Here is a 24,400-nt window from a genome sequence, read left to right on the forward strand (position 1 = left end):
CCAGGAGGATTCCTCGGCAAGTCCGCACGGTGGTGGGTGCTGGAAGGGGGTGGGTGGCGATGGTCGCTGTGTATGGTAGATTTCAATCGAGTCATTCGCGGTGGTTTTCAAATTGGCCAAGTTTCACAAATTGGCCAAAGGTTGTCACGTACCCCGTTAAACTCTGACACACGCTCACACGCGCTGGCCTGCTCTTGCGAACGAATGCCAGGGGGTAGCGTCCACCGCACAAGCCGATGGCGCGTAGTACGATTGTTTTTGTCCGCTATAAATACTTTTTTTTTAAAGTAACATGTAGCTTTAATCATGAGACCGGCCAACTGCACAGGAACCGCGAACCTCTGCAACAAAATCGCGAACGCGCGCGACCGCTGGGGCTACGTCGCAGCCGATGTCTCGCGAATGTTACGAGTCTGGCAACAACAACAACAAAACTTGTGGCTAATTCCATTGAACAAGACTAAATAAATGTTCGACTGCTCAAGCATGTGATTGCTCGTAATAATAATGCGATTTATAACGTGCACGATAATTCACAGACTTAGGGGTAATTGCACGAACGACTGTTGAGGCGCGGAGCCAATGTCAGTGTCTCTCGAACGAGGGGAGGCAGTGCCGGATTATCTCACTACACGTGTAGTAGTAGCAACAGCTACTACTACACGTGCAGCTACCACTAGACGTGTAGTGGTAGCAACAGCTACCACTACACATGCAGCTATCACTACACGTGTAGTGGTAGCAACAGCTACTACTACACGTGCAGCTACCACTAGACGTGTAGTAGTAGCAACAGCTACCACTACACGTGCAGCTACCACTACACGTGTAGTGGTAGCAACAGCTACCACTACACGTGCGTGCAGCTACCACTACCAGTGCAGCCAGTGCAGCTACCAACACACGTATAGTAGAAGCAATAGCTACCACTACGCGTGCAGCTACCACTACACGTGTAGTAGTAGCAACAGCTACTACTACACGTGCAGCTACCACTACCAGTGCAGCTACCACTACACGTGTAGTAGTTGCAACAGCTACCACTACACCTCAGATCGAACGCTGCTGCTGCTGTTGTGAATGTGCATCAGCAGCAGCAGCAGGGATTGATGATGATGGTGATGATGGCCGCGTTCCACACGGCTGAGGCTGCCACGGAGACACGAGGCCCGGCAGGGGCAGCCATGCCCCGTTGTATAGAGACCAGTGGTCCCCAACCCCCGGGCCACGAACCGGTCCGTGTCCTGTTAGGAACCGGGCCGCACAGCAGCAGGAGGTGAGCGCGGCGAGTCCGCACGTGGCCCGCCCACATTTTTTTTTTATTATTCACCACTTCCGTCCGCGCCTCTTTCCCGCACTGCGTAGCACTTGTCTGAGTCACGTGGTGTTGGTAAGCCCACGAGTTCTAACCCCTAGTAGCCACAATGAGTAAGCCCACAAGCTCTAACCTCTAGTAGCCACAATGAGTAAGCCCACAAGCTCTAACCCCCTAGTAGCCACAATGAGTAAGCCCACAAGCTCTAACCCCTAGTAGCCACAATGAGTAAGCCCACAAGCTAACCTCTAGTAGCCACAATGAGTAAGCCCACAAGCTCTAACCTCTAGTAGCCACAATGAGTAAGCCCACAAGCTCTAACCCCTAGTAGCCACAATGAGTAAGCCCACAAGCTAACCCCTAGTAGCCACAATGAGTAAGCCCACAAGCTCTAACCCCCAGTAGCCACAATGAGTAAGCCCACAAGCTCTAACCCCTAGTAGCCACAATGAGTAAGCTCACAAGCTCTAACCCCTAGTAGTCACAATTTGTAAGCCCACAAGCTCTAACCCCTAGTAGCCACAATGAGTAAGCCCACAAGCTACCCCTAGTAGCCACAATGAATAAGCCCACAAGCTAACCCCTAGCAGCCACAATGAGTAAGCCCACAAGCTCTAACCCCTAGTAGCCACAATTTGTAAGCCCACAAGCTCTAACCCCTAGTAGCCACAATGAGTAAGCCCACAAGCTCTAACCCCTAGTAGCCACAATGAGTAAGCCCATAAGCTCTAACCCCTAGTAGCCACAATGAGTAAGCCCACAAGCTCTAACCCCTAGTAGCCACAATGAGTAAGCCCACAAGCTACCCCTAGTAACCACAATGAGTAAGCCCACAAGCTCTAACCCCTAGTAGCCACAATGAGTAAGCCCACAAGCTCTAACCCCTAGTAGCCACAATTTGTAAGCCCACAAGCTCTAACCCCTAGTAGCCACAATGAGTAAGCCCACAAGCTCTAACCCCTAGTAGCCACAATGAGTAAGCCCACAAGCTCTAACCCCTAGTAGCCACAATGAGTAAGCCCACAAGCTCTAACCCCTAGTAGCCACAATGAGTAAGCCCACAAGCTCTAACCCCTAGTAGCCACAATGAGTAAGCCCACAAGCTCTAACCCCTAGTAGCCACAATGAGTAAGCCCACAAGCTACCCCTAGTAACCACAATGAGTAAGCCCACAAGCTCTAACCCCTAGTAGCCACAATGAGTAAGCCCACAAGCTCTAACCCCTAGTAGCCACAATGAGTAAGCCCACAAGCTCTAACCCCTAGTAGCCACAATGAGTAAGCCCACAAGCTCTAACCCCTAGTAGTCACAATGAGTAAGCCCACAAGCTCTAACCCCTAGTAGCCACAATGAGTAAGCCCAGGAGATCTAACCCCTAGTAGCTACAATGAGTAAACCCACAAGCTCTAACCCCTAGTAGCCTACATGAGTAAGCCCACGAGCTCTATCCCCTAGTAGTCACATTGAGTAAGCCCACAAGCTCTAACCCCTAGTAGCCAGAAGGAGTAAGCCCACAAGCTCTAACCCCTAGAAGCCACAATGAGTAAGCCCACAAGCTCTAACTCCTAGTAGCCACAATGAGTAAGCCCACAAGCTCTAACCCCTAGTAGTCACAATGAGTAAGCCCACAAGCTCTAACCCCTAGCAGCCACAATGAGTAAGCCCACGAGATCTAACCCCTAGTAGCCACAATGAGTAAACCCACAAGCTCTAACCCCTAGTAGCCTACATGAGTAAGCCCACGAGCTCTAACCCCTAGTAGTCACATTGAGTAAGCCCACAAGCTCTAACCCCTGGTAGCCACAATGAGTAAGCCCACAAGCTCTAACCCCTAGTAGCCACAATGAGTAAGCCCACAAGCTATAACCCCTAGTAGCCACAATGAGTAAGCCCACAAGCTCTAACCCCTAGTAGCCACAATGAGTAAGCCCACAAGCTCTAACCCCTAGTAGCCACAATGAGTAAGCCCACAAGCTAACCCCTAGTAGCCACAATGAGTAAGCCCACAAGCTCTAACCCCTAGTAGCCACAATGAGTAAGCCCACAAGCTCTAACCCCTAGTAGCCACAATGAGTAAGCCCACAAGCTCTAACCCCTAGTAGCCACAATGAGTAAGCCCACAAGCTCTAACCCCTAGTAGCCACAATGTGTAAGCCCACACGCTCTAACCCCTAGTAGCCACAATGAGTAAGCCCACAAGCTCTAACCCCTAGTAGCCACAACGAGTAAGCCCACAAGCTCTAACCCCTAGTAGCCACAATGAGTAAGCCCACAAGCTCTAACCCCTAGTAACCACAAGGAGTAAGCCCACAAGCTAACCCCTAGTAGCCACAATGAGTAAGCCCACAAGCTAACCCCTAGTAGCCACAATGAGTAAGCCCACAAGCTCTAACCCCTAGTAGCCACAATGAGTAATGCCCACAAGCTCTAACCCCTAGTAGCCACAATGAGTAAGCCCACAAGCTCTAACCCCTAGTAGCCACAATGAGTAAGCCCACAAGCTCTAACCCCTAGTAGCCACAATGAGTAAGCCCACAAGCTCTAACCCCTAGTAGCCACAATGAGTAAGCCCACAAGCTCTAACCCCTAGTAGCCACAATGAGTAAGCCCACAAGCTCTAACCCCTAGTAGCCACAATGTGTAAGCCCACACGCTCTAACCCCTAGTAGCCACAATGAGTAAGCCCACAAGCTCTAACCCCTAGTAGCCACAACGAGTAAGCCCACAAGCTCTAACCCCTAGTAGCCACAATGAGTAAGCCCACAAGCTCTAACCCCTAGTAGCCACAATGAGTAAGCCCACAAGCTCTAACCCCTAGTAACCACAAGGAGTAAGCCCACAAGCTAACCCCTAGTAGCCACAATGAGTAAGCCCACAAGCTCTAACCCCTAGTAGTCACAATGAGTAAGCCCACAAGCTCTAACCCCTAGTAGCCACAATGAGTAAGCCCACGAGATCTAACCCCTAGTAGCCACAATGAGTAAACCCACAAGCTCTAACCCCTAGTAGCCTACATGAGTAAGCCCACGAGCTCTATCCCCTAGTAGTCACATTGAGTAAGCCCACAAGCTCTAACCCCTAGTAGCCAGAAGGAGTAAGCCCACAAGCTCTAACCCCTAGAAGCCACAATGAGTAAACCCACAAGCTCTAACCCCTAGTAGCCACAATGAGTAAACCCACAAGCTCTAACCCCTAGTAGCCTACATGAGTAAGCCCACGAGCTCTAACCCCTAGTAGTCACATTGAGTAAGCCCACAAGCTCTAACCCCTAGTAGCCACAATGAGTAAGCCCACAAGCTCTAACCCCTAGTAGCCACAATGAGTAAGCCCACAAGCTCTAACCCCTAGTAGCCACAATGAGTAAGCCCACAAGCTCTAACCCCTAGTAGCCACAATGAGTAAGCCCACAAGCTCTAACCCCTAGTAGCCACAATGAGTAAGCCCACAAGCTAACCCCTAGTAGCCACAATGAGTAAGCCCACAAGCTCTAACCTCTAGTAGCCACAATGAGTAAGCCCACAAGCTCTAACCCCTAGTAGCCACAATGAGTAAGCCCACAAGCTCTAACCCCTAGTAGCCACAATGAGTAAGCCCACAAGCTCTAACCCCTAGTAGCCACAATGTGTAAGCCCACACGCTCTAACCCCTAGTAGCCACAATGAGTAAGCCCACAAGCTCTAACCCCTAGTAGCCACAACGAGTAAGCCCACAAGCTCTAACCCCTAGTAGCCACAATGAGTAAGCCCACAAGCTCTAACCCCTAGTAGCCACAATGAGTAAGCCCACAAGCTCTAACCCCTAGTAACCACAAGGAGTAAGCCCACAAGCTAACCCCTAGTAGCCACAATGAGTAAACCTACAAGCTAACCCCTAGTAGCCACAATGAGTAAGCCCACAAGCTCTAACCCCTAGTAGCCACAATGAGTAATGCCCACAAGCTCTAACCCCTAGTAGCCACAATGAGTAAGCCCACAAGCTCTAACCCCTAGTAGCCACAATGAGTAAGCCCACAAGCTCTAACCCCTAGTAGCCACAATGAGTAAGCCCACAAGCTCTAACCCCTAGTAGCCACAATGAGTAAGCCCACAAGCTCTAACCCCTAGTAGCCACAATGAGTAAGCCCACAAGCTCTAACCCCTAGTAGCCACAATGTGTAAGCCCACACGCTCTAACCCCTAGTAGCCACAATGAGTAAGCCCACAAGCTCTTACCCCTAGTAGCCACAACGAGTAAGCCCACAAGCTCTAACCCCTAGTAGCCACAATGAGTAAGCCCACAAGCTCTAACCCCTAGTAGCCACAATGAGTAAGCCCACAAGCTCTAACCCCTAGTAACCACAAGGAGTAAGCCCACAAGCTAACCCCTAGTAGCCACAATGAGTAAGCCTACAAGTTAACCCCTAGTAGCCACAATGAGTAAGCCCACAAGCTCTAACCCCTAGTAGCCACAATGAGTAATGCCCACAAGCTCTAACCCCTAGTAGCCACAATGAGTAAGCCCACAAGCTCTAACCCCTAGTAGCCACAATGAGTAAGCCCACAAGCTCTAACCCCTAGTAGCCACAATGAGTAAGCCCACAAGCTCTAACCCCTAGTAGCCACAATGTGTAAGCCCACACGCTCTAACCCCTAGTAGCCACAATGAGTAAGCCCACAAGCTCTAACCCCTAGTAGCCACAACGAGTAAGCCCACAAGCTCTAACCCCTAGTAGCCACAATGAGTAAGCCCACAAGATCTAACCCCTAGTAGCCACAATGAGTAAGCCCACAAGCTCTAACCCCTAGTAGCCACAATGAGTAAGCCCACAAGCTAACCCCTAGTAGCCACAATGTGTAAGCCCACAAGCTCTAACCCCTAGTATCCGCAATGAGTAAGCCCACAAGCTCTAACCCCTAGTAACCACAATGAGTAAGCCCACAAGCTCTAACCCCTAGTAGCCACAATGAGTAAGCCCACAAGCTCTAACCCCTAGTAGCCACAATGAGTAAGCCCACAAGCTCTAACCCCTAGTAGCCACAATGAGTAAGCCCACAAGCTCTAACCCCTAGTAGCCACAATGAGTAAGCCCACAAGCTCTAACCCCTAGTAGCCACAATGAGTAAGCCCACAAGCTCTAACCCCTATTATCCGCAATGAGTAAGCCCACAAGCTCTAACCCCTAGTAACCACAATGAGTAAGCCCACAAGCTCTAACCCCTAGTAGCCACAATGAGTAAGCCCACAAGCTCTAACCCCTAGTAGCCACAATGAGTAAGCCCACAAGCTCTAACCCCTAGTAGCCACAATGAGTAAGCCCACAAGCTCTAACCCCTAGTAGCCACAATGAGTAAGCCCACAAGCTCTAACCCCTAGTAACCACAAGGAGTAAGCCCACAAGCTAACCCCTAGTTGCCACAATGAGTAAGCCTACAAGCTAACCCCTAGTAGCCACAATGAGTAAGCCCACAAGCTCTAACCCCTAGTAGCCACAATGAGTAATGCCCACAAGCTCTAACCCCTAGTAGCCACAATGAGTAAGCCCACAAGCTCTAACCCCTAGTAGCCACAATGAGTAAGCCCACAAGCTCTAACCCCTAGTAGCCACAATGAGTAAGCCCACAAGCTCTAACCCCTAGTAACCACAAGGAGTAAGCCCACAAGCTCTAACCCCTAGTAACCACAAGGAGTAAGCCCACAAGCTAACCCCTAGTAGCCACAATGAGTAAACCTACAAGCTAACCCCTAGTAGCCACAATGAGTAAGCCCACAAGCTCTAACCCCTAGTAGCCACAATGAGTAATGCCCACAAGCTCTAACCCCTAGTAGCCACAATGAGTAAGCCCACAAGCTCTAACCCCTAGTAGCCACAATGAGTAAGCCCACAAGCTCTAACCCCTAGTAGCCACAATGAGTAAGCCCACAAGCTCTAACCCCTAGTAGCCACAATGAGTAAGCCCACAAGCTCTAACCCCTAGTAGCCACAATGAGTAAGCCCACAAGCTCTAACCCCTAGTAGCCACAACGAGTAAGCCCACAAGCTCTAACCCCTAGTAGCCACAATGAGTAAGCCCACAAGCTCTAACCCCTAGTAGCCACAATGAGTAAGCTCACAAGCTCTAACCCCTAGTAACCACAAGGAGTAAGCCCACAAGCTAACCCCTAGTAGCCACAATGAGTAAGCCTACAAGCTAACCCCTAGTAGCCACAATGAGTAAGCCCACAAGCTCTAACCCCTAGTAGCCACAATGAGTAATGCCCACAAGCTCTAACCCCTAGTAGCCACAATGAGTAAGCCCACAAGCTCTAACCCCTAGTAGCCACAATGAGTAAGCCCACAAGCTCTAACCCCTAGTAGCCACAATGAGTAAGCCCACAAGCTCTAACCCCTAGTAGCCACAATGTGTAAGCCCACACGCTCTAACCCCTAGTAGCCACAATGAGTAAGCCCACAAGCTCTAACCCCTAGTAGCCACAACGAGTAAGCCCACAAGCTCTAACCCCTAGTAGCCACAATGAGTAAGCCCACAAGATCTAACCCCTAGTAGCCACAATGAGTAAGCCCACAAGCTCTAACCCCTAGTAGCCACAATGAGTAAGCCCACAAGCTAACCCCTAGTAGCCACAATGTGTAAGCCCACAAGCTCTAACCCCTAGTATCCGCAATGAGTAAGCCCACAAGCTCTAACCCCTAGTAACCACAATGAGTAAGCCCACAAGCTCTAACCCCTAGTAGCCACAATGAGTAAGCCCACAAGCTCTAACCCCTAGTAGCCACAATGAGTAAGCCCACAAGCTCTAACCCCTAGTAGCCACAATGAGTAAGCCCACAAGCTCTAACCCCTAGTAGCCACAATGAGTAAGCCCACAAGCTCTAACCCCTAGTAGCCACAATGAGTAAGCCCACAAGCTCTAACCCCTAGTATCCGCAATGAGTAAGCCCACAAGCTCTAACCCCTAGTAACCACAATGAGTAAGCCCACAAGCTCTAACCCCTAGTAGCCACAATGAGTAAGCCCACAAGCTCTAACCCCTAGTAGCCACAATGAGTAAGCCCACAAGCTCTAACCCCTAGTAGCCACAATGAGTAAGCCCACAAGCTCTAACCCCTAGTAGCCACAATGAGTAAGCCCACAAGCTCTAACCCCTAGTAACCACAAGGAGTAAGCCCACAAGCTAACCCCTAGTTGCCACAATGAGTAAGCCTACAAGCTAACCCCTAGTAGCCACAATGAGTAAGCCCACAAGCTCTAACCCCTAGTAGCCACAATGAGTAATGCCCACAAGCTCTAACCCCTAGTAGCCACAATGAGTAAGCCCACAAGCTCTAACCCCTAGTAGCCACAATGAGTAAGCCCACAAGCTCTAACCCCTAGTAGCCACAATGAGTAAGCCCACAAGCTCTAACCCCTAGTAACCACAAGGAGTAAGCCCACAAGCTAACCCCTAGTAGCCACAATGAGTAAGCCTACAAGCTAACCCCTAGTAGCCACAATGAGTAAGCCCACAAGCTCTAACCCCTAGTAGCCACAATGAGTAAGCCCACAAGCTCTAACCCCTAGTAGCCATAATGAGTAAGCCCACAAGCTCTAACCCCTAGAAGCCACAATGAGTAAGCCCACAAGCTCTAACCCCTAGTAGCCACAATGAGTAAGCTCACAAGCTCTAACCCCTAGTAGCCACAATGAGTAAGCCCACAAGCTAACCCCTAGAAGCCACAATGAGTAAGCCCACAAGCTCTAACCCCTAGTAACCACAATGAGTAAGCCCACAAGCTCTAACCCCTAGTAGCCACAATGAGTAAGCCCACAAGCTCTAACCCCTAGTAGCCACAATGAGTAAGCCCACAAGCTCTAACCCCTAGTAGCCACAATGAGTAAGCCCACAAGCTCTAACCCCTAGTAACCACAATGAGTAAGCCCACAAGCTCTAACCCCTAGTAGCCACAATGAGTAAGCCCACAAGCTCTAACCCCTAGTAACCACAATGAGTAAGCCCACAAGCTCTAACCCCTAGTAACCACAATGAGTAAGCCCACAAGCTCTAACCCCTAGTAGCCACAATGAGTAAGCCCACAAGCTCTAACCCCTAGTAGCCACAATGAGTAAGCCCACAAGCTCTAACCCCTAGTAGCCACAATGAGTAAGCCCACAAGCTCTAACCCCTAGTAGCCACAATGAGTAAGCCCACAAGCTCTAACCTCTAGTAGCCACAATGAGTAAGCCCACAAGCTCTAACCCCTAGTAGCCACAATGAGTAAGCCCACAAGCTCTAACCCCTAGTAGCCACAATGAGTAAGCCCACAAGCTCTAACCCCTAGTAGCCACAATGAGCAAGCCCACAAGCTCTAACCCCTAGTAGCCACAATGAGTATGCCCACAAGCTCTAACCCCTAGTAGCCACAATGAGTAAGCCCACAAACTCTAACCCCTAGTAGCCACAATGAGTAAGCCCACAAGCTCTAACCCCTAGTAGCCACAATGAGTAAGCCCACAAGCTCTAACCCCTAGTAGCCACAATGAGTAAGCCCACAAGCTCTAACCCCTAGTAGCCACAATGAGTAAGCCCACAAGCTCTAACCCCTAGTAGCCACAATGAGTAAGCCCACAAGCTCTAACCCCTAGTAGCCACAATGAGTAAGCCCACAAGCTCTAACCCCTAGTAGCCACAATGAGCAAGCCCACAAGCTCTAACCCCTAGTAGCCACAATGAGTATGCCCACAAGCTCTAACCCCTAGTAGCCACAATGAGTAAGCCCACAAACTCTAACCCCTAGTAGCCACAATGAGTAAGCCCACAAGCTCTAACCCCTAGTAGCCACAATGAGTAAGCCCACAAGCTCTAACCCCTAGTAGCCACAATGAGTAAGCCCACAAGCTCTAACCCCTAGTAGCCACAATGAGTAAGCCCACAAGCTCTAACCCCTAGTAGCCACAATGAGTAAGCCCACAAGCTCTAACCCCTAGTAGCCTCAATGAGTAAGCCCACAAGCTCTAACCCCTAGTAGCCACAATGAGTAAGCCCACAAGCTCTAACCCCTAGTAGCCACAATGAGTAAGCCCACAAGCTCTAACCCCTAGTAGCCACAATGAGTAAGCCCACAAGCTCTAACCCCTAGTAGCCACAATGAGTAAGCCCACAAGCTCTAACCCCTAGTAGCCACAATGAGTAAGCCCACAAGCTCTAACCCCTAGTAGCCACAATGAGTAAGCCCACAAGCTCTAACCCCTAGTAGCCTCAATGAGTAAGCCCGGTCCTGTAGAGAGCAGCAGGAGGAGCAGCAGCAGCAGGAGGAGGAGGAGGCTGCGAGTCGCACTGCCGCTGGTGCCGAGAGTCCCACCGTGGGCTGCGGTGCAGCAGGCAGGCGGGAGTGGAGAGTGGGACACGGTGGACGAGCTCATGTTAACAAACTCTCGGTGGCTAAATGCACTGGCAGGTGATTGCCAGTGAAATGTTACCGTCGCTCATTGATCAATTATCCGGCTGTTGCTTCCGAAGATACTCGGCGGTTCCGGGTCGATCCGGCGAAACCGCTCCCAAGGGCTGTGTGACCAGTCCGGCGATCGTGGGTCACGGTACAGAGCTGTGGCTTTGCTTGATTTCAGCGCCAAATGTTACAGGCGGTACATGACACGCCTCGTACAGCCTGAACGGCGTAAATACTGCATGCGTATACATGACCCCTTGATGCAGGGTCTTCGAGGATGGAGTGCCAAGTACGGTTCAGCTAATACGTACACTTTTTTTAAAGGAGCTTTATTTTTGTCTATACGTATGTTTATGCGAATTTCATGCAGTTAACTAATTTAAAACACTGAAAAAAAAACATACAGCAACATATACAAACATAATTGCATAAAAAGAATGTGCAAAAAATAAGCAGTTTTAAAAAATAACAATGTCGTGAATGTTCACCCCCCACCGAAGCCGCCGGATAATCGATTATCTACTATATGTAGATAATCGATTATCCGTGTGTTGATAATCTATTATCTGTATATTGATAATCTATGATCTACTGTGTGTTGATCATCGATTATCTACTCTATGTCGATAATCGAGTGTCTACTGTCTTTGGATAATCGATGGTCAAATGTATGTCGTTAACCGATTATCGAGTGTATGTCGATAATCGATTATCTGTATCGATAATTGATTATTAGTCCTGTGTGTTGATAATCGATTATCCCCTGCGTATAGAAACATCTTTCGCACCGTACGTAGCCAACCGCGCTAATGGGAGGTGCGACTGCGCACCTCGAGGGGGGTTTTAGCCAAGGCTCGGTGCAAGGTGGTGGTGGGGGTGGTGGGGGTGGTGGTGGTGGTGGTGGCGGCGGTGGTGGCGGCGGTGGTCGTGGCGGTGGTCGTGGTGGTGGCGGTGGTCGTGGTGGTCGTGGTGGTGGTGGTGGCGGTGGTCATGGCGGGGGTGGTGGTGGTGGTGGTGACGGTGGTGGTGGTGGCGGTGGTCGTGGTGGTGGTGGTGGTGACGGTGGTCGTGGTGGTGGTGGCGGTGGCGGTGGTGGTGGTGGTGGCGGTGGTGGGGGTGATGGTGGTGGCGGTGGTCGTGGTGGGGGTGGTGGTGGTGGTGGCGGTGGTGGCGGTGGTGGCGGTGGTCGTGGTGGTGGTGGCAGTGGTCGTGGTGGTGGTGGTGGTGGCGGTGGTCGTGGTGGTGGTGGCGGTGGCGGTGGTGGCGGTGGCGGCGGTAGCGGTGGTTGTGGTGGTGGTGGTGGCGGTGGTCGTGGTGGTGGTGGTGGTGGCGGTGGTCGTGGTGGTGGTGGTGGCGGTGGTGGTGGCGGTGGTCGTGGTGGTGATGGTGGCGGTGGTCGTGGTGGTGGTGGCGGTGGTCGTGGTGGTGGTGGCGGTGGTCGTGGTCGTGGTGGCGGTGGTCGTGGTGGTGGTGGTGGCGGTGGTCGTGGTGGTGGTGGTGGCGGTGGTCGTGGTGGTGGTGGTGGTCATTGAGGGCCGCTACCCTGGCTCAGTCTGTGAGCGACAGGGCCCCCTGCACGCACACTCGGGGGCGATGCAGACCGCTTGGGATTGTGCTGCATCGTCCCAACGATTACCTTCTGCTCCCCGCTTACCAAACGTAATCCCCAACACCGCAATATAAGTATTTGTACGTGTTAAACAAGCAACAAAAATTAAACAAGAGTGTTTTAGTTTTACAGTTGCTACAAGAGGAACATTTGACACTTAATTTGGAAAACATTGCTGCTGTTGTAAAATAATTTATTGACTTAAAGCTTTCGTGACTGCAGGAATTCATATTTTTTGGGTCTTTCGGTAAAGTCACGTAGACACGACGTTTCGATCGCAACACAAGCAATCGTCATCAGGTGAAAACATATAGCGGGAGAGCTGCTGAGGCAGGATGTTCTAACATGTCCGTGGCTTTACCGAAAGACCCAAAGAATATGTTAAATCATTTGTTTATTTTTTTTCCTCGACCATGAGATTTATATAAAACATACTTTTATTTAACACATCTCTTTCTTATTGTCACCCAAGAGAAACTTCTATTTAACATCCTAACGGGGTTCACATTTACTTTCTGAAAAGTATATGAACTGCAGTGAATCTCAATTATTGGTGGGTTAGTGAGCACGTAGGTAGGCAGGTGGTATTATTAGTTAAGTAGTAGATAGGTCAATAGGTAGGGAGGAGGTAAGTATGTTAACCTGCATGTAGCTCGGCAAGCAAATAGGTATGACGGCAGATAGGTAGACAAATAGGTAGGACGGCAGATAGGTAGACAAATAGGTAGGACGGCAGATAGGTAGACAAATAGGTAGGACGGCAGATAGGTAGACATGTAGGTAGGACGGCAGATAGGTAGACATGTAGGTAGGACGGCAGATAGGTAGACATGTAGGTAGGACGGCAGATAGGTAGACATGTAGGTAGGACGGCAGATAGGTAGACATGTAGGTAGGACGGCAGATAGGTAGACATGTAGGTGCACAGGCCACTGATGTAGGGAGATAGACCGGTACACTAGGAGGAAGGCAAGTAAGCAGGCAGGCTTATAGGTCGGCAAGTGTGTCGGCAGGAAGGTGGGTAGGAACACAGTCCGGTGGGTAAGTAGACAGAGAGGTAGGTTGACAGGGAGGAGGCAGAGAGGTAGGTTGACAGGGAGGAGGCAGGTCGGGAGTCTTTATAAGCAGGTGGGAGCCCGCTGAGGTATCGATGCCTGCGTGGCTTCTGCGGCATCCCACCACCACCACCACCACGCACGCGGGGTGACCATCCCTGAACTCAGGTATCCCATTGCTCCTTCGTCCCAGGAGGGTTGCCACCTTTGGCCAAACGAATAGTTCACAATATCGAAAGAGGGGCGAACCACAAGTAAATGCATTGTCTCGAGCAGTGCATCGTCATTGTTATTGTTCGTTAACAACCGACAAAAATGAATGTCCCGGGAAGATTTACGGATTTCCCAGGACAGCCGCCTCGAAAATTCAGACTTCCAGGGAAAGCCAGGGCAGGTGGCAATCCCCGAGTGTGCCCCGAGGTTCTGTGGTGCTAAGGGGCCCTCCCTAAGCAGATGCATCCCCGGGGCAGAACCGGCTGATTAATCGCGAGCGGAACCTCCCCCTTCCACCACCACCACCGCCGCTGCTGCTGCTGCTAACTCGCCGTACAGAATTACCGGGAACCGCCCCGGGACAGCCGACTGAGCCCAAGCCTCCCCGAGTGGCGGGCGCGTACGCGTGTGTCTGTGTCTGTGCGCGCCGCGGGCCACCACGTGGTTCCCATTACCCTACAGGCCCACGGCAAATGAATATAGGAGACCCCTGTGGGGTTTTGTGGGCCAGAGGGGTGAGGGTGAAGCGAGCGTGGGGACGGTGGCTACACTGGTCGTTATCGTTGTACAGCTCTTACACGTTTGGACTCGATCGTGCTGTGGACGTCGTGATGTGCTCAGGAAGGCCCATCAGTGTTCACGACACTGCGTACACTTTTGAACTAACTCTGTTTTCCATGACTTGATGGAACTCCGTTACTATGCCGGTGTCTTCCCAAGCTTCCTGTACCCGGGAATCAATGTCACCCCCCCCCCAAATATATATACGAGCCACTTACACTAAAATTCTATACAGGTTTCCCTCGCTTTATACGGGTTCGAATTGCGTGATTTCCGCGTATGTATGATGGATTTATTTCGTACCATACATAGCCAACCGTGCTAATCAGAGGTGCTGGGGAAGGACAACAAACGAAACACATAGCAGTTCAAAAGAAATTAGTTTTCAATCTAGATTTAAAAGCGCATATCTCCAGTGGCGTCTCTGATATCGAAAGGAAGAGCATTCCAGACGGCCGCAAAAGCGGATATGCAGCTAACGTAATTCTACCAAAAAGTGCACTCCTACTATGCGGTTTTAATTAACTCGTATACGGATAAGCAGTCGGACGTGGAACAATATTGTGTGTGTACTGTGTGTACTGTGTATGTACTCTGTGTACTCTGTGTACTACTCTGTGTACTGTGTGTACTCTGTGTACTACTCTGTGTACTGTGTGTACTCTGTGTACTGTGTATGTACTGTGTGTACTCTGGTTACTACTCTGTGTACTGTGTGTACTCTGTGTACTGTGTACTCTGTGTACTGTGTGTGTACTGTGTGTACTTTGTGTACTGTGTGTGTACTGTGTGTGTACTGTGTGTACTCTGTGTACTACTCTGAGTACTGTGTGCGCTGTGTGTACTGTGTGTGTACTATGTGTGTACTCTGTGTACGCTGTGTGTACTGTGTGTGTACTGTGTGTCTACTCTGTGTACTGTGTGTACTCTGTGTACTACTCTGTGTACTGTGTGTACTCTGTGCACTACTCTGTGTACTGTGTGTACTCTGTGTACTGTGTGTGTACTGTGTGTGTACTGTGTGTACTCTGTGTACTACTCTGAGTACTGTGTGCGCTGTGTGTACTGTGTGTGTACTATGTGTGTACTCTGTGTACGCTGTGTGTACTGTGTGTGTACTATGTGTGTCTACTCTGTGTACTGTGTGTACTGTGTGTACTCTGTGTACTACTGTGTGTACTGTGTGTGTACTGTGTGTACTCTGTGTACTGTGTGTACTCTGTGTACTGTGTGTGTACTGTGTGTACTCTGTGTACTGTGTGTACTCTGTGTACTGTGTGTGTACTCTGTGTACTACTCTGTGTACTGTGTGTACTGTGTGTGTACTGTGTGTGTACTGTGTGTACTCTGTGTACTGTGTGCACTCTGTGTACTACTCTGTGTACTGTGTATACTGTGTATGTACTCTGTGTACTCTGTGTACTACTATGTGTACTGTGTGTACTCTGTGTACTACTCTATGTACTGTGTGTACTCTGTGTACTGTGTGTGTACTGTGTGTACTCTGTGTACTACTCTGAGTACTGTGTGCGCTGTGTGTACTGTGTGTGTACTATGTGTGTACTCTGTGTACGCTGTGTGTACTGTGTGTGTACTGTGTGTCTACTCTGTGTACTGTGTGTACTCTGTGTACTCTGTGTACTACTGTGTGTACTGTGTGTGTACTGCGTGTACTCTGTGTACTGTGTGTACTCTGTGTACTGTGTGTGTACTGTGTGTACTCTGTGTACTGTGTGTACTCTGTGTACTGTGTGTGTACTGTGTGTGTACTCTGTGTACTACTCTGTGTACTGTGTGTACTGTGTGTGTACTGTGTGTGTACTGTGTGTACTCTGTGTACTGTGTGCACTCTGTGTACTACTCTGTGTACTGTGTATACTGTGTATGTACTCTGTGTACTCTGTGTACTACTCTGTGTACTGTGTGTACTCTGTGTACTACTCTGTGTACTGTGTGTACTCTGTGTACTGTGTGTGTACTGTGTGTACTCTGTGTACTACTCTGTGTACTGTGTGTACTCTGTGTACTGTGTGTGTACTGTGTGTGTACTGTGTGTACTCTGTGTACTACTCTGAGTACTGTGTGCGCTGTGTGTACTGTGTGTGTACTGTGTGTGTACTCTGTGTACTGTGTGTACTCTGTGTACTACTCTGTGTACTCTGTGTACTACTGTGTGTACTGTGTGTGTACTGTGTGTACTCTGTGTACTGTGTGTGTACTGTGTGTACTCTGTGTACTGTGTGTACTGTGTGTGTACTGTGTGTACTCTGTGTACTACTCTGAGTACTGTGTGCGCTGTGTGTACTGTGTGTGTACGGTGTGTACTCTGTGTACTGTGTGTGTACTGTGTGTACTCTGTGTACTCTGTGTACTGTGTGTGTACTGTGTGTGTACTGTGTGTACTCTGTGTACTACTCTGAGTACTGTGTGCGCTGTGTGTACTGTGTGTGTACTGTGTGTGTACTCTGTGTACTGTGTGTACTCTGTGTACTACTCTGTGTACTCTGTGTACTACTGTGTGTACTGTGTGTGTACTGTGTGTACTCTGTGTACTGTGTGTGTACTGTGTGTACTCTGTGTACTGTGTGTGTACTGTGTGTACTCTGTGTACTGTGTGTACTCTGTGTACTGTGTGTGTACTGTGTGTGTACTCTGTGTATTACTCTGTGTACTGTGTGTGTACTGTGTGTGTACTCTGTGTACTACTGTGTGTACTGTGTGTGTACTGTGTGTGTACTGTGTGTACTCTGTGTACTGTGTGTGTACTGTGTGTGTACTCTGTGTACTACTCTGTGTACTGTGTGTGTACTGTGTGTATACTGTGTGTACTCTGTGTACTGTGTGCGCTGCTCGGCAGGCAGCTGTCTCCTCGTGCGTACTCCCTCCTCTTCCAAGGTCGTCTGGCCACCGTGGAAGTGTAGGCCAAATACCCTCTACAGAGCATCTCTAGAGCTGCCTCTAATACAAGTCCCTTCTGCCAGCAGTGGCATGAGGAAGCAATTGCAGGGCTGCATCTTTGCCTTCACCTTCAATAAACTCCAATTGTGTCCCTCCAGCAATGGTTTTCTTTTATTCAGTGAACCTGTTGAACATAACTTTAATTTTTTGCTCATACCTTACAGCCTTTTTTTATTAAATTGTTCAATCTTTTCCTGTAATTCATTACCATTAACAGGTTCCAATCCCTTGAGATCCTAAATGATGAAATGGATGTCACCACTTGAAATAATGGAATAACTACCATCGTAATTGACAGTCCACTGAAGGTTGGAGAGGGGGGGGGATAAATAATAAAATAGAACCAGGAAAAGTATGATGCCAAGCAAAACATAGGATACACCCCACTCTGTAAAACCATTTGGAAAAGAATGAGGGGGGAAAATGAGAGAATTCAACAATGCACAATAATTTAATATATCACAACATGCAAGGGGAGCATGAAAGCCGTGAAAAGGAAGGTGATGAATGGTAATTCACAAATAGTTGCCCTTAGGGAGCAAGATGGAACCACGGTGCATGACTAAAGCAGCAGAGGAAGTCTAAGCAGATCTTTGAAGTAGAATCATTCTATATACATCTGTACGGCATAAGCAATGTATGTGTCCTCGGGAAATTATTATTTATAGGTGAGAAAGAACATGGGTCGAAGACATCGCTGAGCGGTCGTGCGTTTGCCGTCCGTTTTAGAGGTTCGTGGTTTGGTTACAGCGGCCTCCCTGGTTAATACTGCGGGTGAATTAACCCGTGTCAAAAAAGTATTACGTGCCGTCACAGTTGACGTTAAAGGTCCCCTGAAGTCATTCGCAAGAGCAGTGCATCATGCGCCGGCTTCTTTGAAAAGTAGAAAAATTACCTGCGGAATGACTCAATTGGGGTAATCCACAGCGGATGTGCCGCCCTCCTGTGCAAACTTAAGCAGGACCCTCTTGTAAAAAAAAAAGAGTCATGATACTCATTGAGTCTTTCCCGGATAAATAAGCGTAAAATACTAAGAATAAAATGTTACACCCGAAGAAGTTAGCACTGCAATTTTGCAGTGCAGTATTCAAGAAGGGAAATCTTCGAGACCAGATGGAGCAACTCCCACGGAAAGCGCTGACTTTGCGGCGCTGCCCTCCGCTGACAACGTGGCCCCCCGCAACAACAGCCAAGGGCCGACAGCAACTTCTTTTTGTGCACGGTTATGATCGCCCAGCCGAGTACTTGCCAGGCTCAACATTTTTCCCTGCTTGGCTTCCGAGATCCGATGAGATCGGATTGGGGCCCATTCCAGGTGATTTGATGACGGGCGAATAAGAAAACAGCGTGCAGCAGAAACAATAAAAACCCGCATAAGCTCCGTGGGCCTGAGAATCAAGTAACTGTTTTTTTTGTCTCTCTCTCTCTAAACCCTCCGCCAGCACACAGACATTTAATTTGTGTTCCCGAGCCCTGGGGCCCTATTTCTACAGCCATTTCCCAAGACGCTGCTGCGGTGACAGATGAAGTCTGCTCGAGTCCCAGGCGCTTTGTGCCAAATCCGCAAAGCAGTTTTACGTGGTTCTGCCGGTGGTGGTTTAGGTTGGAGTTGGAGTGGTGATGTTGGTCGGGTCTAATGAGAGAGGTGGGGGGCGGGGGGGCCCCATAGCATTGTGGGGGGTGGAGGCTCAAATCCCCCCCTGCTAAGATCTTACAGTCAAGTCAGAAAATATTGGTACAAGATGATGGTGGTGGTCCTACTATAGTAATGATTGTGACGATTCTGCTGATGATGTTGATCATCGTAAATGCTAAGAGCTGCCAGGACAAAATCCAGCCGTGTGCAGCCCATGTGTGTTTATAGCCCGAGGGCCAGGAATCCTGATGTCAGCCGCTATTACAGGATGGAGAGGGCAGAAGAAACGCTCCAACTCGGGTTCCGTTCCCCGACAACTATTTTGGCACAGGAACTGTGGCCGCGTCGACGATTAATGCGCTATGTGCCGCGATGGCTGGTTGTGATGGCTGGCGGTGGATTTAGTCCAGCGTAGCTCTCTGATGTGTGTTTGGCTCGTGCCGCGTCGTTGTTCGACACGATTGTCCGACGTTTCTCTTGCAGGCGCTCGACAAACTCCCGAGCACGTTGGCACGTGTTGCACAGCTATTCGGCGCGACCGCGAAAACCCACGCAGTTTTTTTTTTATATAGCGTCTTGCAGATAGGGTTGCTCGGTCCGTGAACTACTTGCCGTACTGTCTCATTCATCCGGCACCGTGTTGCCTTTCCAGTGGACGTCTCACACATTGCGCGATGGATTGGTCTCTACGCGATTCACCAACCGTACAGCCGTGCGCCGCTAACCACAAGACTTCATACAATGTGCGCGATTATAGATGGGGCATCCGAATTGCCCACTGGCACTAAAAATATATATATATAAAACCCCCTCTTGGATGATTTCAGTCGGGTCTCTTTTTTATGCCTTGCATACAATTACTTTTGCCTGAGAATAAATCATCACCATGCAGGAACTTCCTGCGTCCAAAATGGGAAAAAAGAGAATAGACTTGATATGCGTGTGCAGTCTCGTCCTATGAATAGAACTCAGCCCTCACACACAGGCAGTCTATTATGCGCGGCTGTACGGCTTCCCATCACGCTTACATGATTGGGAGCTTCCGAAGGAACAGGGACTTTTGTCCAATCGTATCATCCCGGCTCATCGCATTCCCGTCGCGAGAGCTGCTTTCATCGCCCGCATCAAATTCCCCTCTCCGCGGCCCTTCTGCTCATCCGTGTGAACCCGAGATGAAGGTGACAGGACAGCTTGGGCCTTTCCCTTCATCATCGTCATAGTCGTCATCATCATCAGCCGTGGTTAATCTACCGCTGGATGAAAGCGACCTCGAGTCGCTGCCGTCTCTCGCGATTCTGCGATGTACCTGCCGCTCCAGCTGATTCTCATCGCTCCATCTCCCTGGTTGAAACCCTCTCGGCTGCGTAAAACAAAACCTCTGGCTGCCACTCCCGCTTATTATACTTTGACCATCGTCCGTCATCCCTTGTAGCGATATTCTGCCCAAGCCCACTTCTTACCTGTTTAAATTACGTCATTGTAACTTGCGTATGCCCTCGACTGCACGTGCTCCCCTTTCTGTTTCTCAGTTTAATTTAAAGCAGGAATCAATTGTGTATCCTTTACACACATTTTCAGCAATCCTGCGAGAAATCCCGTGTGATTGGAATGGGGGGTTGGGGGTGTCCTATTTCATGTGGGTAGTTGTACCAGGACATATGCCAAACCACGCCGTGCCAGCGGTGTCCACAGGCACGCACGTGTTTGATCATTGCCATGCTGGCTTTTCAGTGACAGCTAAGCGTGAAGGCCAAGACAGTTTCTGAAGAAGCCGCCAGCGCGGATAGTGAAACGTCGGACATCATGCCGAGCAACACGCGGTACTCGCCCGACAACGCATCAGAGAGTTACACAGCACAACCGCGACATCAAACACACACGGTACGGAGGCTTTAGATGGATAGAAAATTATGAGATACTGTGCACGTAACTCTATTTGTGAAACGAGATAACGTTTGCAGGAGGCGGCTGCTACCCGTGGCCCTTCTGTGACCCCTCTCTCTCTGTTGAATCTCGGGGTCATTACTCAATTGAATGGCCTCAACCGTGTTCATTGCGATCCCTCCCACACAGTTCTCGTGTGTTGTTTCCAGGTGTGATATTTGTCTGTGGAAGGTGTGGCCGTGTTTATTTGTGGTAAATCACGGGCAAGATAAACGCAGAGCAAACCCCGCAGTGTGCTGCAGAACATGCTGCCCGCAATTAAGGCCCTATGACAACTTGGATTACATTCTGAAAAATTATTTGGACTAAATTCTGGGGAAAAAAGACAGAACCACAGTATTACGGTAATTACTTTCACACAAATTACTATAAAGTTAATGTTCATAGGCCAAATGTTTTCGAACGGTTATGAGCATTGTGTGAATAAATTGGCGAAAACGTTAATCATACAGCAATTATCCGTTTACGATATGCTCATTTTACATTTATTTCATTTAGCCATGTCATCATACTGTGCTCATATATTAATCATACAGCATGTGGAACAATCAAATGTAACAAAATAATAGTTTTTTTTTAGTCAGGAAAGCTTTGTGGAGTCTCAATACTCTTTAAGCAGAGTTTTGAAATTTGGATGATTTAGCCAACGCCGTGAATGAGTGTGGCATGCGGAAAGAAAGCAAGAATACTCGGAAAAAACACGTGCACACAGGGGGATAATCACACAGTTAGATTCCATAATCCACTGCTCTCGTGCCATCTCCGCATCATCTTGCTACCTGTGTATACAACACCAGATGGTCTCCCATTCCAAATGCTAACCAGCTCAAATCTGATGCGAAGCAGGCTTTTTGGGCCTGGTTTGTGCTTGCATGAGCGACCACCATGCATAAAGCAGGCGCTGCTGCGGAACTCCGTTGTCAGTAGAGGCCAGTGCAGCAACATCAATTGTTAAACTGTACTCCCTGACAACATCAACCCGCACTGACCGGCGTGGTGAAGTTATGGTCACATAATCCCATATGACCCTCAGAGGCGTGGGAAGGCCCTCATCCAGCAGTGGATTAACGAAAGTGCCGTGCATGTACGGTGCATACTGACATATCATCACGGACAAATGAAGAGTAGGCTGTAGATTTTGGGACATGCCATTTATCACAGCAGGGAGCAGGGAGGGTGATTGCCTGAAACGTTAGCCCGCTATAAGGCAGTGGTAGTGATGGCTCACCATTGCGAAGACATTTGAAGAAATGCATTTGCGCCCAAGATAATAAATACACCAGTCTGTTATCTGATCTTTACTGGGCTGAAAAAACTCAACACGTTCGTCCATAACACCGTGGGATTAAAATGTGAGATATATGATAGGTGATGTCACAGGCAATGGGCTATCTTCAGAGCACGTAAATAAGATAGACTGGAGACATCGAGTGAATAATACGAGTTGGAGACTGCAAATATATATATATTTCCTTTTAAGGCCGCAAGCCTTGTTATTTTCAAATGTGTTATTAATGTTTTTTTTCATTGTGCTTGTGCACCGCTGACAACGCAGCGGCGGAAGCATTTTCACCAAACAACGCGTCTCGCTCTGTGTATTAAGTGCGCCATCTAACGGTTAAAGTGTATATAAGCAAAGTCCAAAACGCCAGTCCTCGCGACCCACAAGTCCGTCTTTACGCGTGTACCAACTTACTATATTCTTTCATACTCTTTGGTTCTTTCCGGAAAGTCACGTACCTACGTGAGGTCTGATGCTAAGTACCCACGTGACTTCACCGAAAGAACCAAAAGAGTATGAATTCCTGCAATTACGAAAGCTTCATACCAACTTACTGCCCATTCAAATACAAATTAACGCGTTCCACGCTTCACGCGCCCGATGATTGTCTTGCTCAGCAATTAACGCTGTCTTTGTTAATAGAGCCGACTCAAGTTAAGATTGAGATGTGAGTGCGCGTGCACACGTGTTACTGCACGCGGTGCACGTGTTCATCTCTTTCACGTGACACGAACGGCGTTGATTCGTTAGCGCGTCACGTGGGACGTGTTGAACAATGGACTGGGCGCGTGCAGCGTGAAACGCGTTCATTTGTATCTGAATGGGTGGTAAGTAGGTAAGTGGTGGGTAGCGAGGACTGGAGATTGGCACGATGTCCGACGTTTCAGTGGTAAATCTACAGCAGCATTTAGACTTTGTTGGCTGTGCAGTGCAGTAATACGGTGGTATCCCGTTTTACGTCGGGGGTGTGAATCACGACAAAACTCGAAGCAATTTACGGGATAGGTGAAGGCTGATGCGGCGGATACGAGAAATGACGGATGATGCAGTCAGCGACGTAAGTGTGGGGTTGAGGCGACGCAAATCAAGGTCGTGGTAGTGACAAAGTGTGGGATTGAGGCGACGCAAATCAAGGTCGCGGTAGTGATAAAGTGTCGACGTATTTGCAAAACGACGTAAAAGGGGGATGAGACGTGAAACGGGTTATTATTATACTATACTTAATTCTAAATTGAAAAACACACCAAACTCCATGCAAATTTACAATCAGGCTTGTGACACCTCCTGTAAGTGGGCATATCTCTTGGGCAGGACATTTCCACCCGTTTCACCTGGATTATTTTTTTTACCTATCCAAATGGGCGAGGGAAACACATTCACCACAAAAAAGAGTTGGGCTCAAGATAAATGCGAACATAACAAAAGTCACGTGTGAAAAGTTCACTGAACAAATGAGTACTGTATATGATTAGGATATTGGATTCTCAGATATTAATTTAAATCTCTTGGCGAATGTGCTTGCCAGTAATTGTTAATTTCCTTTCTTGCAAAAGCCCAATTCATTCTAAAATCATTATTGGTTAAAAATGTTTTACAGCACATTGCAGCCAGTATACAGGTGTGGTCTGCGTCTCAAGCCCTAATTCTTATTTAAGACCTTTATAATTTGATAGATGTATATCGTTATTTCCATATACCGCCTACATTTTTCATATTTTTTGCAGTTTTCCACATGTTTGAATTATAATGCTAAATAAACAAACAATTATGTGTCCAGGAAATCCTCTGAGTCTCATAAATTTCAAGGAAGGATTTGTTTTTGGGAGAAAACTGGACTCCAGTCATTATCATCATCAGCTGCCATCTATCCACTGCTCAATGAAGGTCTCCCCAGCCTGTTAATAATACTTTACATTTGTAAGGCGCATTTGATCAGTCGATCCCATTGCGCGTGTATGGAAAGCAGGAAAAAAAACAGATCCAGGGTAAATGTACGTATGTTGAACTTATTTCGCACCGTGCGTAGCCAACCGTGCTAATCAGATGTGCAGAAGAGAAGGACAACAAACCAAACACGCACAAAATGACCACAGCAAGCGGGTAAATCTCATTTCTTTAAAACTAATTTTTGTGTTTAGTTTGTTGCCCTTACCAATGAGCACGGGTGGCTATGTATGGTACGAAAAGTTAAACCTACATAAAGGCAAATTTAAAGAGGCGAGTTTTCAAGACAGACTTAAATAGCTCCAACGCCTCTGATTGTCTTATTACGGAAGGCAAAAAGTATTCCATAGTCTGGGAGCTGCACTGGCAAAAAGTCCAATCACCCCAGGAACAGTCCTGACCTCGGAGTACTTCGAAGGTGATCCAAAGATCTCAGATACATCGTTGGAGAATTAAATTGGCTCAGTTCCTGCAAATATA

General features: G+C 48.6%; 1 protein-coding gene across 5 annotated transcripts in view; it reads right to left on the reverse strand.

The window, feature by feature from the left end:
* Window positions 1-24,400, reverse strand: part of LOC116952267 (uncharacterized) — a 58,991-nt gene that overhangs the window by 27,477 nt on the left and 7,114 nt on the right. The window contains exon 1 of one of the 5 annotated variants that reach the window (XM_076074149.1): window positions 1,234-1,915. The exons of the other annotated variants lie outside the window; for them this stretch is intronic. The gene's annotated coding sequence lies outside the window, so the exon portion shown is untranslated. Of the gene's footprint in view, window positions 1-1,233; window positions 1,916-24,400 lie in introns of those variants that run through there. 5 annotated transcript variants of the gene reach the window in all.

The sequence above is a fragment of the Petromyzon marinus genome, chromosome 46 (genome assembly GCF_048934315.1).
Source record: "Petromyzon marinus isolate PM22_M1 ecotype Great Lakes invasive population chromosome 46, UKy_Petmar_22M1.pri1.0, whole genome shotgun sequence".
Taxonomy (NCBI): Eukaryota; Metazoa; Chordata; class Hyperoartia; order Petromyzontiformes; family Petromyzontidae; genus Petromyzon; species Petromyzon marinus.